Source organism: Microcebus murinus, chromosome X (genome assembly GCF_040939455.1).
Source record: "Microcebus murinus isolate Inina chromosome X, M.murinus_Inina_mat1.0, whole genome shotgun sequence".
Lineage (NCBI taxonomy): Eukaryota > Metazoa > Chordata > Mammalia > Primates > Cheirogaleidae > Microcebus > Microcebus murinus.
This window is the reverse complement of record NC_134136.1, coordinates 107,071,868-107,087,926: the sequence shown is the minus strand read 5'-3', so window position 1 is coordinate 107,087,926 and position 16,059 is coordinate 107,071,868. Positions and strand designations below refer to the sequence as shown.

At 35.8% G+C, this 16,059-nt stretch overlaps 1 protein-coding gene across 9 annotated transcripts in view; it reads left to right on the top strand.

The window, feature by feature from the left end:
* DMD (dystrophin) overlaps positions 1-16,059 on the top strand; it is a 2,109,452-nt gene that overhangs the window by 652,048 nt on the left and 1,441,345 nt on the right. The window lies entirely within an intron of this gene.

The following is a 16,059-nucleotide window of genomic DNA, read 5'->3' as shown; positions in this document are numbered from 1 at the left end:
GGTGGTCCAAGCAACAGCAGCATCAGCATCATCTGAGATCTTGTTAAAAATGCTGAATTTCAGTCCTCACTCTGATCTACAGAATGAGAATTTGCAATTTTACAATATCCCAGGTGATTCTAAGCACATTTAAGTTTGAGAAGCATTCATCTAACTGTAACAATTATAAAATATTATAAATCTATACTCCTTTGTAGACCTCTCCTTGAGTAATCTTGTGTTCCTATTTTTCTGTCAATTAAAATGGGTCAAACATCTTAATTACTTTCTTAGATATTCCAAAAATGATGCTGGCGATGTTTTATTCAGTCCACATATATTGGCATCACCCCAAGTGTGATGAATAAAATAACAAGATTCTGGTGCAAGAATATATAATAGAGATAATACATGAGTATTGGACCTAATGAGAAGTTTTAATTAATAACATATGATAACCTTACATTTGGTTGCAAGTGGGTATGGCCATGACATTTTTTCTGTAAATAATAAAAATACTGTGGACTACTGCAGCTAAATGTGGGCACCCCTTATTCTAATAATATAAGGTATGTGATTCTTATAGTCTGAATTATAAACAGGAAAGCCAAATCTCTGGAATTCATAGAAACGTGACAGTAGCATTTTTAGAACAATGCTTTCTCACAATGACAAATGATGATAATTAGAAAAATTAAGTTTATTCCTTCATTCATCCATCCAACTAACAACTGTTGTCTACTATGATCTCAGCACTGTTTTTAGATACTGAGTATATGTCAGTGAACTAACTCCCTCTCTTACTGAGCTTATGTTCCTAGTGGGAGGGAACAGGCAATTTAAAAATATGAGCATTGTGGAGGGGAGGGGCATACCTCTAACCCTGGCTAGGGAGAGACAAAGATATAAAATGCAACCAAAATGTTTGTACTCTCCTATTTTCTTGAAATAAAAATAAAATAATAAATAAAATATGTATGTCTTGTCAGATGGTGTGAAATGATAAAGACGAAAAGAAAGAATGGGGTAGATTTAGAAAGTGAAACATGTGTGCTATACTATGTCAGGGAAGGCCCTTTTCATGAAGCGATACTTAAGAAGAGCCCTAAATGACAGCAGAAATAAGCCTTGGAGATAGCTGAGGCAAAGGGAATAAGCAAGTGGAAAAGTCAGGAGTGAGCCAGGCATGTTGGAGAAAAGGTGTGCCCAAGCTGACGAAACGTAAAATTGCATTCTGATTTACGACTAAAGAAAAATGATTCAAATTAAATTAATAGACTGTCTCAACAAGAGAGATTTAATAGAAGATGACATTTTTATAATTTTAATTCTGATATTGCTGATTGAGAAAGTATTTGCATTTTTGTACCATCTTCTTATGTTTGATTGATAATTAAGTTATATAACTTATACATTCATGAAATATTTATTGGGTGTCTAGCATGTGTCAGGCACTGTGCCAGACACTATGTAGTGACAAAATTATTGAAGTTGAGAGAGTTTCTATTGCCAATGAATGAATATGATCTCGGAGTGTCAACATTACCCATTCTTACTTAAGATAATTTAAACAGTCTTCCAATCATTGTAACTTAATAGTTGTCCTTAGTTTGTGATGACATATGCGAGTTTCTTCATCCACTTTGGAAGCATTTAATCAGGAAGATTTATTTGAGGGTTGCCACAATGTATTTGTCACAAGAATCTTTTTTATCCAGCAGTGCAACTTCTTTATTATGTTTATTATGTTTCTGTTACGATTTTGAATTTTGTTGTCAAAGTGCAAATTAATTTCTTCTGCATTTTTGAACTTTAATCTTACTCTTGATAGTTGAAGACTACTAATAATTAAACTGTTAGTGAGCTATATGAATGAGGGAATAAAATATATCAAGACTTTGAAAACAATGACATTTTTTTCTCTCACATAATTATTTATAAAAACAATATTGTTTCTCACATTCCACAGGAATGTAGGAAAATAAATGTTAATAAATATTTAATTTTGTGGGAGAGTAGAAAATTTACTTTTATTTCTAGTTGTTGAAAGGGAAATTTTGTAGGTAGGTTCTTTCCAAGATATTTGTTGTGAGGTTGTAGTTTAAAAACTTTGGCCTCTAAGACCAGGTTTCAGAGATAATAGTAACTATCACAATTTTTGAAAAAATATGCATGGCCTCTTCCCCTTGGCTTTTCACCTGACCCAAGATGTCACATACTCATTAGTGGGAGAGATGGTGCTATAGAAAGGAGCATGGATATATTAGTTTTAGGGAAAAAAATAAACTCTTTATATGTTTCTACTATACTCTTGCCTCATATCATTCTCCAATGGAAATCTATTGTGCCTAAACCTACCCTATTAGTGCCTAAGATTTACGGACACAAGACCACTATCTAGTGTCAGGCTTTTCAGATGAGTCCAGTAAGGGATGACCAGGACTTGGAGGAAAGAGGATCTACTTATTGAGGCAGTGAAGTGCAAGAGGGCAGTAGGGATTAACCAACTTCATGGATGCTGAAGTACACATTCAGAAATTTAGTATGGGAACTGAAGGATAATACTAGTAGATGTAGTGGTGGTAAAGATGATGAGACAGAGAAAACAGTGATGGGAAAATCTTACACATATGGGGACATTGTTTCTATTGGGATTCTATTTTAAAAACTTGTATTTCACAGGGCATTCATTGAGCTTTGAAACATGTTATAGGGTTTGGAAAATACTAATGTGTTTCTTATGGCCTATTCATTAGTTCCATGCAACAAAAATGTTTGTACATGTACTATTGAAACTTTTCTTTTAAAAAATGAATATTGCTTTTCTATTTTAAAGCATGTCTGTCTTTTTATTTGACTTAGAATATATCATGTTTTCTGATTCCTGCATTTAATGATATACCATATATTTTTAAAATATCTGATCATTCATTTTACATTGTTTCCATATGTTTGAGGGAAATGAGTCTCAAAGGTATCATGAATTCTATCCTAAAGTAAACCTTATGCTAAGAATAGTTGTCTCAAAAGTAACATCTGTAATTTTCATTTCAGTGAGAAGAAAAAGTAAAATTATCTATTAATGAAAATCTCTTTATTATATCCCACCAAATGACCTTCCTCTTTCTTCTATTTTCCCATACTTATAATTAGTGCCATAAATGAAATGAGTAACAGATACAAAATTTATCTCTAAAAAAATAAATCTTAGTATGGGCAGTGTAGCATGATGGCAAAGCAGACCCCAGGCCCAAATCACCTTAGTTCCCCCTTTTCCAACTTCCTTTGCTCACCTTTTGACCCAGGTAAATCTTTGCTTCTCCATTTGTCAATTGGGCTAATATTAGTTCTTACATCAATAGGATTAATTATAGTAATACCCCTATTGTCTGACAATTGATAAATATATTATTCAAAAGTAAAATTATATTTAAAAGTCCCCAATTGTAAAAGGTCAAAATTTCTGTTGAGATTATTTATGAATTAAACAATATAATTAGCTTATAAATAAATAAGCAAAGACATTTTCATGCATCATGAACTTTCACCACCATATTATCTCTGTGCATCTGATTCATGTTAACCCTGATATGTCATGATGTCTGGATCCACCTTTTCAAACATTCGCTACTTGTGAGCACTCAAGGGTTGGAGTAAAATTCATGGCTGAGTCCTGAAAAACCAGCACAATCATTCTCAACCCTGATGTTCATTAGCATCACCTGGCTGCAGAGTTTTAAAAAGTACCAATGTCTGGGCACCAGCCCCAGAAAAAGATGATTGAGTTGTTCAGGTGTGGAGCTGGGACTTCAGTTAGAAAAGTTCTCTCAGTGATTCTAATCGGTACCTTTTATATTAAGGCATTATTGACATAAATTCCACTCGTTCACCTTTCTGTGATAGTTTGAATAAAAAACAGACTTATACATCACCTCAATTAATAACTTTCTTAATAGAGAAGGAAATAAAAACCCAACAAACGGTTTTAAAAACTACATATTTAGGCCGGGCACTGTGGCTCACGCCTGTAATCCTAGCTCTTGGGAGGCCGAGGCGGGCGGATTGCTCAAGGTCAGGAGTTCAAAACCAGCCTGAGCAAGAGCGAGACCCCGTCTCTACTATAAATAGAAAGAAATTAATTGGCCAACTGATATATATTTAAAAAGTTAGCCGGGCATGGTGGCGCATGCCTGTAGTCCCAGCTACTCGGGAGGCTGAGGCAGAAGGATCACTCAAGCCCAGGAGTTTGAGGTTGCTGTGAGCTAGGCTGACGCCACGGCACTCACTCTAGCCTGGACAACAAAGTGAGACTCTGTCTCAAAAAAAAAAAAAAAAAAAAAAAACAACTACATATTTAATCATATGTCAGCACTCTGGAAACATCTACCTGCATATAAACAATTGCTGAGCTAAAATTATTAATATATAATCTATTACAACCAATTTGATAAACTTTTCAAGTCATCATTTTGAATAAGTTAATAAATTAATTCTAATTTTAATAACTGTGATTTTAGTTACCAATAGCATGTATTTTAAAGTCAAAATTACATTAAAAATTCACTTTCTCTAATTCATACCAGTTGCCCTCCCTTAAATTATATAGGTTTTATTGCCAACTTAAATCATATCATTGCATTTTGCATGTAACACATGTTAATTGAACATCACTGGTGGTTATTTTCTAATCTAGACCCATTCATAATAATATTTTACCACCTTTTATTGTATTTTTATTGAGAATTACATATAAGCAGATAATTGTTAATTCTAGGAAATTGGGCTAGAAAGCTTGTTTTCCTAAAGAGCTCTCACCTCCTAGTAGTTTTTAAGTTTTCATTGTAATCCTCTAGGTTTTATAAATTCTATACATTTATACATTTATTAGTGTAGTGCATAGCATATGGTTATATTTTAATATATTTTATAATGTATTTCCATGAAGCCAAAAAATGGTATTAAGACTATCAAATATAGGCTGAAATTAAGGAAAACATGTACCATTATGCATTTATAAATTCGTGTCTAGAAAATTGAAATTTCCAAAAACACTACTTATGTTTATTGCTAGATTCTTGAACTCAGGACATTATTCTTTATAGACATTGCAGGACATAATGAATTGTTATAGATAAGGACTTTCAAATATGGATTCATGGATATTACCAATCTGTCGGTTTAGGACTGTGCTGTCCAATATTGCAGCCACTAGCTAAATTTAGCCAAATTAAAATTATTATAATTAAATATAGTTAAAAATTCAGCTTCTCAGCCACACTAGCCATATTTCAAGGGCTCAATAGCCCCGTATATCTAGTTGCTATCATATTGGATATTGCAGACATAGAATATTTACATCATTGAAGTAAGTTCTGTTGGACAGCACTTGGTTAGGGAATAATTACCTTCTCACCTTCTAACAGAATTTCTTTAAAGCAAACCCAACATTCCTGTTGAATTATTTCATGTACATACAGATATATTTTCATAGTGGGGTGTGGGGTGAGATCTCTAGTAAAGTTATTTAAAAAATAGTATTCGTTGCAATGCCTTTTACCACAATTAACAAATAACCCAACTCAAAGTGGCTTATACCATTGCTCCTTAAAGTGTGATCTATGGACCAGCAGCACCAGGATCCCTTTGGCACTTGTTAGAAATGCAGAATCTCGGGCCTCACTCAAGACCTACTGTCTTAGAATCTGTAGTTTGACACACTCTCCAGGCGATTTGTATGCACATTAAGATTTGAGAAGCACTGGGTAAAACCATAAGGATGTCTATTATCTTATATAGCAGTAAATCCACAGGTGAGGTGACTCCAGAGACCATTAAGTCTGGAACTCTATGTAGCCAAAGTTGTAGTTCTGAAAATTTATCTGTTTTGCTGGCGTCTCTCTGTCCTCAGATGATCTTAATGACTGAAAGTTAACTGTAGCAGTTCCTAGTATCTTGTCCTGACACATTTTTACCTCCACATATTGTCAGGACCATCTCTTCCTGCCCTGCACTGTTTTATTCCACTACCTCACCACTCTATTGCCAGTCATATATTTATACTACATTCGTCTTTTGCTTTCACTTCCCTTTCTAAATGACTACTTGAAGAAAATAAAATGAAACAAGAAAAAAACGTAAACTCTTGTCTGCAGATGGTGGATTTTTATTTTGTGAATTTGACATTTTTTTCCCAAATCTATTTGCATCTTTAGCATACTAGCTGAAAATGTGAAACACCTTTCTCATTTTAATCATGTTTGAATTAAATAGGAAATTGTCATTTTCATCTAGCAAAAAACTCAAATATCAGCAATTTCATATGGCTTAACCTAATACAGGTTTTATCCATGAAAAAAATAAATAGTGCAAGGTTAAGAGCACATACTTGGTTCACAGATAGTTTGTGATTCATATACTGGCCTCACATGCCACTCTGTCACCTTGGGCAAGTTCCTTAAACTACCTTTCAGAGTTCCAATGTCCTAATAAATAAAATAACATAATATTATTTACCTCAGTTGGTGATAAACCAAACATGATTATTCAGTATTTCTCAAACATGTGTTAATCATGCTTCACCTTCACAATTTTTCCTATATCTGCATTATTTGTCATTATTTATTAATACTTTTCCTTAAAATGACTAATTTTTTACTTAGCCTTATCCTAAATTATATATGATTTTAGTGGAAATCATTGGAAAAGCAAAATCATTTTAAACACTGTGTTAAAGACAATTGTTCCTAATGTTCATAGAAAAAGCATACAAAGTTAAGCTCTTCATGAGAGTTCTCCCATGTGAATATCATCTTCTTTTTTTCCCTAGAATTGTTGTATCCCAAAGTCCATTTTTCTCTCAGAAGCTTCATATTTAGTAAAATCCTATCTGCTGTTTAGGAATTCCTCTCACTTAAAATAAGTTGTGCAGTAGACACAACTGGAAGCAAATTTCCTAATTATGTAATATTCACTGTGAAATATCATGGGATCAATGAGGTAGAACAGCTTCAGTAGTCCTATCATCACTCCAAGTCTAGAAGAAAATGAAAGGGGAGTGATTGGGTATCCTGAGTCTGATCCCCTTGGAGGTTTTTCCTGCCAGCCTCACATTAATCTCTGTCTTCTTAAGCTTCTGAGTTTGAGCAGTGGGCAACTAATAGATCAAACACACACCTTAAAAAGACTAGTTGTGATTTTCAAATATACAGTATTCTCACCTGGATTCTTGTTATTCCAAGTGTAATCCATGACCAAACAACATTGGCTTCACCTGGAAGCCTGCTAGAAATGAAAATTCTCAGACCCAACCCTTTGAATTTAAATTAGAAACCCCAGGTCATCTATATGCATATTTAAGTGAGAAGCTGTTACCAAGATCATGGGGCACCAAATCCAAATGCCCAGTATAGGAGTGTGAGGAGGATACTCTGTGGCTAGTGCGTGTTCCTGTGTCTCATGCATACTCCAGTGCAGGCTTTGCAAATTGGAAGAAAAGGCGAGTGGCAGCAGGCTGGTGAGACATGCTTTTTATTGTCGGGGCCAGGGGGATAAAGTACCTGCAAAAAGCATGACCAAGAACACGGCGAGTGTTTATATATGGCTCGCAACAATAGTGGTGACATACCTTGGGAAAACGTAATTACATGGGTTTACATAGGAGATAACACCTTGATTACATAAGTGTGCTGACTCATGCCTCCCTGGAAGGCCAACTTGCTGGGGAGCAGGGCCGGAAAAAACACTGTGGCAGTCATCTTAGTTTGGCTTAAGAAACCTATTGCCTATACTAATGCATTTTCTCTTACAAGGAGTCAGAAATATAACATTAAGGAAGTGAGATGAGTTGGGTATAAAAGAGGATAGGGAGTGGTGGGAACCATGGTAAACTGGAGAGCTTATGCTATGTATATGAAAGATAAAATTGATATTCAATTATACAAACTGTTGCCATTTGGGAAGGTAGGGTTAGGATTGCTAAATCCTATTAGATATTATCAAGAGCACCCAGATCTGATATTTGTAGGTAATATCTCATGATGTTTAACTATTGACAACTATTTCAACTTATTTCCAATTAGTATGAGACCAAATTGGGCATGTGGACTACTACTTGCTAATATCTAGTCAAGGCTTAAGTAACGAAAAGAAATATTTACTCAGTTAAAACATATTCTCAGAACCCTTTTCACAATGGAATGAATGCTCTATATTTTCATGCATATTAGTATCATCACCCACCACCACCCTTGTATTCTTCTATTTTATAATTTATTCTGTGGTTAATTTGAGGCTTCAGACACATGAAATCCCTTCCTTTTGGAGCCTTCAGTCAGAACCCATTCTTAGGCAATTGACAGCCACACTTCTCTCTGTAAGTGGAGGTAAAATCAGGATGAGAATGTAATAGTCTCATGTCAAAATAACTCCCAATAACTCCTTGGGCATTGGCAGTTGCCCTTCTATCAATGTTAATATTAACAATATCTTCATCTCTGCACAGTTTGGATGAGTTGTGAATATAGATTAAAGTTATCTAGAGCAGTGATTATCAAACATGAATGTCCACTAGAATCACCTGGAAGTCTTGTTAGAATACAGAGTCCTAAACCACAACCCCAGAGTTTCTCATTCAGTGAGTCTGCGTCTGGACTAGCAAATTTGCATTTCTTTCTTTTTTTTTTTTTAAATTTCAGGATATTATGAGAGTACAAACATTTTGGTTACATGTTATGACTTTGCCACACCCAAACCATGATTTGAGGTGTGTCCTTTCCTCCCAACACTTACTGTGTCTATTAGTTGTGAGTTTACCCATCCCCAACCCCTCAACCTCCAAAGAATATTACTACCATGTGAGCAACTTAGTGTTGATCAGTTAGTGCCAATTTGGTGGTGAGTACATGTGGTGCATATTCTTCCACTCTTGTGATACTTCACTTTGGAGGATGGGCTCAAGCTCTATCCAGGAAAATATAAGAGGTGCTAGATCACTGTCATTTTTTTTTTTTATAATTGAGTAGTATTCCACTGTATACATATACCATATTTTATTAATCCACTCATGGATTGATGGGCACCTGAGTTTTTTCCACGTCCTTGTAATACTGAATTGTGCTGCCATGAACATTCGAGTGCAGATGTTTTTATTATAGAATGTCTTTTGTTCTTTTGGGAAGATTCCTAATAGTGCTATTGCTGGATCAAATGGTATTTCTATTTCTAGCTGTTTGAGATATCTCCAAATTCTTTTCCACAGAGGTTGCACTTCTGACAAGTTCCTAGGGGATGGGAAGATGCTGTTGATCCAGGGCCCTTACTTTGAGAACCACTAGTCAAGAGAGGAAAAGCAAGGTTCTAGTTAGCTGGTAGACACTGATGTGACTGTACCAGTCATTAAAATATTGAACCACACAGGTTGCATGCTGAATGTCCCCATATACTCCCTGTCTACCTGCCACATAGCTATTCTGGCTCCACCCCCAAGAACTCCCAACCAGGCATTTCTATATCCTACATGTAAAAGGCAAAACACCTGACAAAACACTTAATGCATACATCCATTCATATTGATCAGTCCCTGAGTCCAGGCTTATAAGATGAAACCACAATCAAATATAAAAGATTGCTGGAGGTTCAGATTTCAGATTTTTAGGCAGAGCTCAAGAAATCTCCCAGGACCCAGGGATTAGTGTAAGGTATCATATTATATAGCTCTACTGCACCTTATGCAATCAAGCTGCACCTGCCTCCAGTTCCTCTGTGATGCCTCAGGGCCATTTCACAGGTGGTTCTTTCTGACTAGAAAGGCTCTATCCGTTCCTTGTCACTACTTCTTACTTCAAGCTTTAGAGTTCTTCAAATATCAGAACTGTAATAAAGCTTTTCCTTACCTTACAGACTCAATTCACTTGCTCTCCTTTTACCCCAATTATAAGTAACTAATGGCCTAATGAGATTTATCTAGTATCTGTGGCCTCACCTCTTTCTGTCCCATGTAAGCTCCGTAACAGTCAGAGGTTGCATGGATCTTCCTTCCCTCTCCATCCATAGTAACTAGATACTCAATCATTATATATTTCATAAATGCATGAATTCAATTTTCAAGTCTCAACTCTCAACCTATTTGTTCTGGGATGACACTGTTCCTGGTGACTGGAACAGGAAGTCCCAAGGTCAGCTTGGGACTTCTCCCTGTGTACTCTCTGAAATGTATATAAATCTAACTACAATGATTTTCTTATAATTATTGATGTATCTATTTCTCCAGTAGTCTCTAAGCTACTTGAAACTGAGAATAGGTATTTTATTTTGTCCATTCCTAACAAATAGGAGTTTCTTGCATAGATATGGAAGTTTGTAAATATTTCTTGAATGAAATATCTGTCCAAAAGCAAAAGAATAAGTAAATAATATTTTTAAATGAAATTCCTTATTAACTCTAAGAAATGCATATTGCACTTGAAAAATTTCTTTAAGTTTAGGTAATAACATGGGATTTTTGTTTCAGTTTTGGAAATGTTAGATTTTTAGCTTAATATAATGACAAACTGGGCAGGAAAACAACAAAAACAAGGAATGATACTGCAGCCAATTCTCACTAAATCTTATCAGGTCAGTTCTCAAGGGAGAGACTGAACTAATATAGTGAAGGATTTATGTACATCACAGTGCTGGGATGATGTTCATTGTCTAAGAGGTTTAAACCAGCAACTTTCAGTTTTTGCTTCCATTTAAACAGATGTCTCATCTTTGTTGTTTCCCATAAAAAGAAAATGTCAGCTTTTTGTGTTTGATAAATGAAAGCTCATTCTCAGCTATGTGCAATGGCTCATGCCTGCAATCCTAGCACTCTGGGAGGCTGAGGCAGGAGGATCGCTTGAGGTCAGGAGTTCAAGACCAGTCTGAGCAAGAGCGAGACCCCCTAAAAATAGAAAAAATTAGCTGGGTGTGGTGATATGTGCCTGTAGTCCCAGATACTAGGCAGGCTGAGGCAGAAGGATCGCTTGAGCCGAGCAGTTTGAGGTTGTTGTGAACTAGACTGACACCATGCCACTCTAGTCAGAGTGACAGAGTGAGATTGTGTCTTAAAAAAGAAAATGTTCATTCTTATAGACTTCTAATTCCAATGTGCCTAAGGGTAAATGTGTCTATAAAATGTTAAAAGCCAATAAATAATGCAATCTAAATTATTTTAAACACTCTCAAAAGTAAAGGGAACATGAAATACACATTGATTGGAATAAAGCTCTGTTAATAATTCCAGACTTTCTGGCCAGCTATGGAGCCATCATCTTTAACATCTACATTTTATGATAGTTGTTTAGTTCCCCTACCCCTTTCCCTGGAATTGTAGATGAAGAGTGCTAGTGGTTTGTAACATTACATATAGGTTCCATGTCGGGGTTTGAATAGATTGGAATTAATATGTGAGGATAAAGTAGCTGATGAATTTGATATCTTTGTGTTTAGTTTTAAATATACTTATTCTAATGTAAGTTAAGCATTATGATAGTTATTCTCTTTTTCAGATTCATTTCACTTTTCCATTTCTTGCTTTGTTCAAAGAAGATAACCTCTAGACCAGGGGTCCTCAAACTTTTTAAACAGGGGGCCAGTTCACTGTCCCTCAGACCGTTGGAGTGCTGGATTGTAGTTAAGAAAAAACTATGAACAAATTCCTATGCACACTGCACATATCTTATTTTGAAGTAAAAAAACAAACGGGCAAAAACACCCGCATGTGGCCCACGGGCCATATTTTGAGGACGCCTGCTCTAGACTTTGCATCACTCAAGTTCCCTTTGGCCTTTGGTTGCTAGAAGACTTTATACAATGGAAAGCAAGACAGTGAAAGGGGAGATTGTGGTATTCGCCTCTTCTGCTTCTGCCACACCTTACTATATGCACTTGCAGGGGTTGTGTTCCACTTGAGCTATAGCTTCTGTTGCACAGTTCCTCTTCCATATCTCTAACTCCTACTGAGCTCCACGAACAGTGCTACTTTCCTCTCTCTCCTTCAGTTCCAGGGTTGCTAGGGCAGTTTTCTCTACTGTTGGGTTCTAGATCCTTCACTAGATCTCTAGTTATTCCCCCCCCAACCATGTACATGAATGTTTAAGTAGTCCACTGAGTTAAAAATATTTGAGTGTTCAGATACTTTTGCATCCATTCAGCCAGTCTAAGTCTTTTAAGTGGGACATTCTGACCATTCACATGGAATGTTAGTATTGATATGTGAAATACCCTTTTGTTCATCATGTTGGATAATATGTTATTGTTTTGTTTCTCTCTTGTGCGATTGTTTTACAAGATCAGTGACCTTTAACTCTTGGGTGTTTTTACACTGGTGGGTATCTATTGTGCTGTTTTACATAAAATATAATGCACCTTTGAGTATTTCCTGTAGAGCAGGTCTAGTAGCAACAAATTCCCTTAGTGTTTGCTTGTCTAGAAAAGTCTTTATTTCTCCATCATTTATTAAACTTAGTTTTGCAGGATAAAAAATTATTGAGTGTCAGTTGTTCTGTTTAAGAAGACTAACAATAGGGCCCCAATCCCTTCTGGCTTTTAAAGTCTCAGTTCGGAAGTCTGCTTTTAGCCTGGTGGGTTTTCCTTTATAGGTTACTTGTTTTTATCTCACAGCTTGTATAATTTTCTCCTTCATTTGGACTTTGTTCAGGTTGATGATTATGTGTCTTGGAGATGTCCTATTTGCTATAAATCTTACTGGTATTCAATGAGCATCTTGTATCTGGGTATCTAAATATCTGGCAATACCAGGGAAGTTCTCCTTAATAATTCCCTCAACTAGTTTCACAATCTTTTCACTTTTCTTCTTCTCCTCTCTTAAGGATACCTGTAATTTGTATATTGACTCCTTTCGCATAGTCCTGTATTTCCCTGAGTGATTGTTCTTTGTTCTTTTTCGTGATCTTTGACTGACTGGGTTAGTTTGAAAGCTTTGTCTTCAAGCTCTGAGATACCTTCTTCTGCTTGGTCTAATCTGTTGTTGAGGCTTTTTGCAATATTTAATAATTCCCTAAATGACTTTTTAATTTCTTTTAAGTTCTGTTATATCCTTTCTTATGTTATCTAGCTCTTTAATGAGTTTTTCACATTTTTCATTCATGTCCTGAAATATATTTTTAGTTATTTTGTTTTAGTTTTCAACTTTCTCTTCAATTCCATTGATCTTGTTTGCCATCCATATTCTGAATTTCGTTTCTGACATTTTGACAGTTTCCTTTCGTTGTGGGTCTGTTGTTATGGATCTATTGTGATTTTTTGGGGTGTCAATCTAGCTTGTTTTTTCATGTTGCCAGGATTATTGTACTGGTTCTTCTCATCTGAAACCTCTTCTCTGAGCTGAGGGCTGATAGGTTTGCAGCACACCTGTTGTCCTTTGCTGGGAACTCTCCTACTTAGTGAGAAGGAGGAGAAATTCCTAGATTGTGCTTCTGTGTCCTACTCTGGAGGATTGATCTGGCGGGAGAGGGGTGGATACACTGAGAGCCTGTAACACAGCTGTTCTCCTGAATCATCCCATTTCTCCGTGGTTGTCACAGTCCAGGGTGGTACTAGGGGATATTCATTTAGATTGGTGGATTCGTTTGGATTGGTCCCTAGGCCACTGTTGAAAGCTCGTGCAAGGGGCTAGGCAGGTCCCTCTCCATGGAGGTATGTGGCATGATCTTCACTGGTACTTGGGCAGGTCACAGAACCTTGATGCGCACCTGGACTCATATACAGCACTGCAGCCAGTGGCAGGGCATGCCACAGGACCTTGGCAGGTGCCTGGACAGTCTTGCTACTTTGATTTATTTGTTCAAAATAAATATCTGAGTATTTGCAGATACTCACTGAGTACAAGCTCTTTATGCCCAGGCCTGAAGTGACCACGCTGAGCCTTTTGTCCATTTTGAAATGAGTCATTTATTTTTCTTACTTTGGAGTTGAGTTCCTTATGTATTTTGGATATTAACTCTTTACCAGATTTATAGTTTGCAAATATTTTTTTTTATGTTCACTAGGTTGTCTCTTCACTCTGAATTTTTTTCCCCATGTGGAGTTTTTAGTTTGTGTAATTCTGTTTGTCTGTTTTTGCATTTCTTGCCTGTGCTTTTGAGGTCATATCCAAAAAATGATTTCCCAGACCAACGTCATGAAGCTTTTCCCATATATTTTCTACTAGTAGTTTCATAGTTTCAAGTCTTACATATAGGTGTTTAATCCATTTGAAATTGATTTTTTTTTCATATGGTGAGAAATAAGGGCCTAATTTTATTCTTCTGCATGTGGATATCCACTTTTCCCAGCAGTGTTTATTGAAATGATTGTACTTTCCTCATGGTGTGTTTTTGGCACCTTTGTCAAAAATCAATTTGTTGTAAATGCATGGATTTATTTTTGGGTTCTCTACTCTGTTTTGTTGGTCTGTTTTTTATGCCACTACAATGCCTTTTTTGTTACTATAGCAGAAGCTTTTCTAGTTGGAGACTTTAACCTTAGTGAGGAGATCAAAATCATCATTCCAAAAAGAACCATATTATTAGTGGATCCATATGATTAACTTCTGTTCCTTATTGATTATAACATGATACATAGGAATATTAAGAGATTACTAGCAAATGTCTTGTTTTTCTGATATAAATCTACTTGCTTCCCATTACATAGGATCAACTCAAGTTATCCTTTGTGGTTAAGTTCAGTACAGTAATGCCTTCCTTTGTTGATTTAGCAGTATGAGGATCCCAACGTGAAGTAGGAGCATCTCAACTTCTAGATTAAAGAAACCATCTCTGAGTTTCTTATTAAAAATTTCATCTTTAAGTCAAATTTCTTACTGATGAACAGGTAGTTTACTGATAAGCAAGGAAAAGAGGCTAAAATAAACTATATGGTATGAATTAAGTGGAGACATTAGTATGAACTCAAATTCAGCTTAATGTAAGTACAGATGATTACATATTAAAGTACTTATTGGTGACTATACATACATCCATTCTTTCTTCTGTCAACCCAGAAGTCCTAAATGCAACAACATCCCAGAAGCAATGAGCACACCCAACAACAGGATCTTGGCTTCCAATATTATTCTCCAATAAAGGAACCCAGGACACTGTGAAGAAATGGCTAATTATACAAGTAGGACAGGAAATATAGGAAATGAGCAGGGTGCATTTTGTACTGCCAGATAGTTGGGACATGCTCAAACCCCCTCCCTCAAAAAACACATTAATGGGGTATATTAAAGGAGCCAATTGAAAGAGCTTCCAATGTCTAAGCTGAAACAATTTGAGCTAAAACAAAAAGGAAAAATTAATATTGGATTTAGTCTGCGGTATAAAATAACCATACATGAGTCTATACTATAAGTAGGTAATTGTATAAGTAAATAAATGGAATAGAGACAAATATCTTGTGCAGGAGAATTCCAAATAACTTAGGTAGCTACTTTGCCCTTAAGGAACTCACCAGTTCTTAAGTGTTGGCTATATAGAGTGACTTTCTTATATTAAAAAAAAAGTGTAGAAAGGGGAAGGAGGATTAATTTTACAGTAAAAAGAAAACCTGACACATATTACTTTAGCCAGATGATAGAAGTTAGCATCAACACTGATAAGTCATGTTGAGCATGTATATTCTTGATGTAATATAATTAAAATGACCCATTACATCTGTGGTCTTTCTCTCAAAAACCCATAACCCCAGGCTAATTATGAGAACAAAACATCAGATGAATTCCTTTTTGGGGGTGGAGGGAGGCATATTACAAAATTCCTGCCTAGCCAGTATTCCTTAAAACTTTCAGGAAAATTCTAACAAATTGCTACCGCCAAAAGCAGACTAAGGAGATAGGGCAACTAAATGTAATATGGAATCTTGGAAGAGATGCTAGAATAGAAAAAAAGTTTAAATATAAAAATATCAGAATTGAATATAGACTCCAGTTAATAATAATGCACAGATATTGGTTCACTGATTGTAACAAATGTTCCATGTTAATGTAAGATGTTTATAAAATGAGAGACTAGCCATGAGGTATATGCTAGTCCTCTATATTACATTCTCATTATTTTT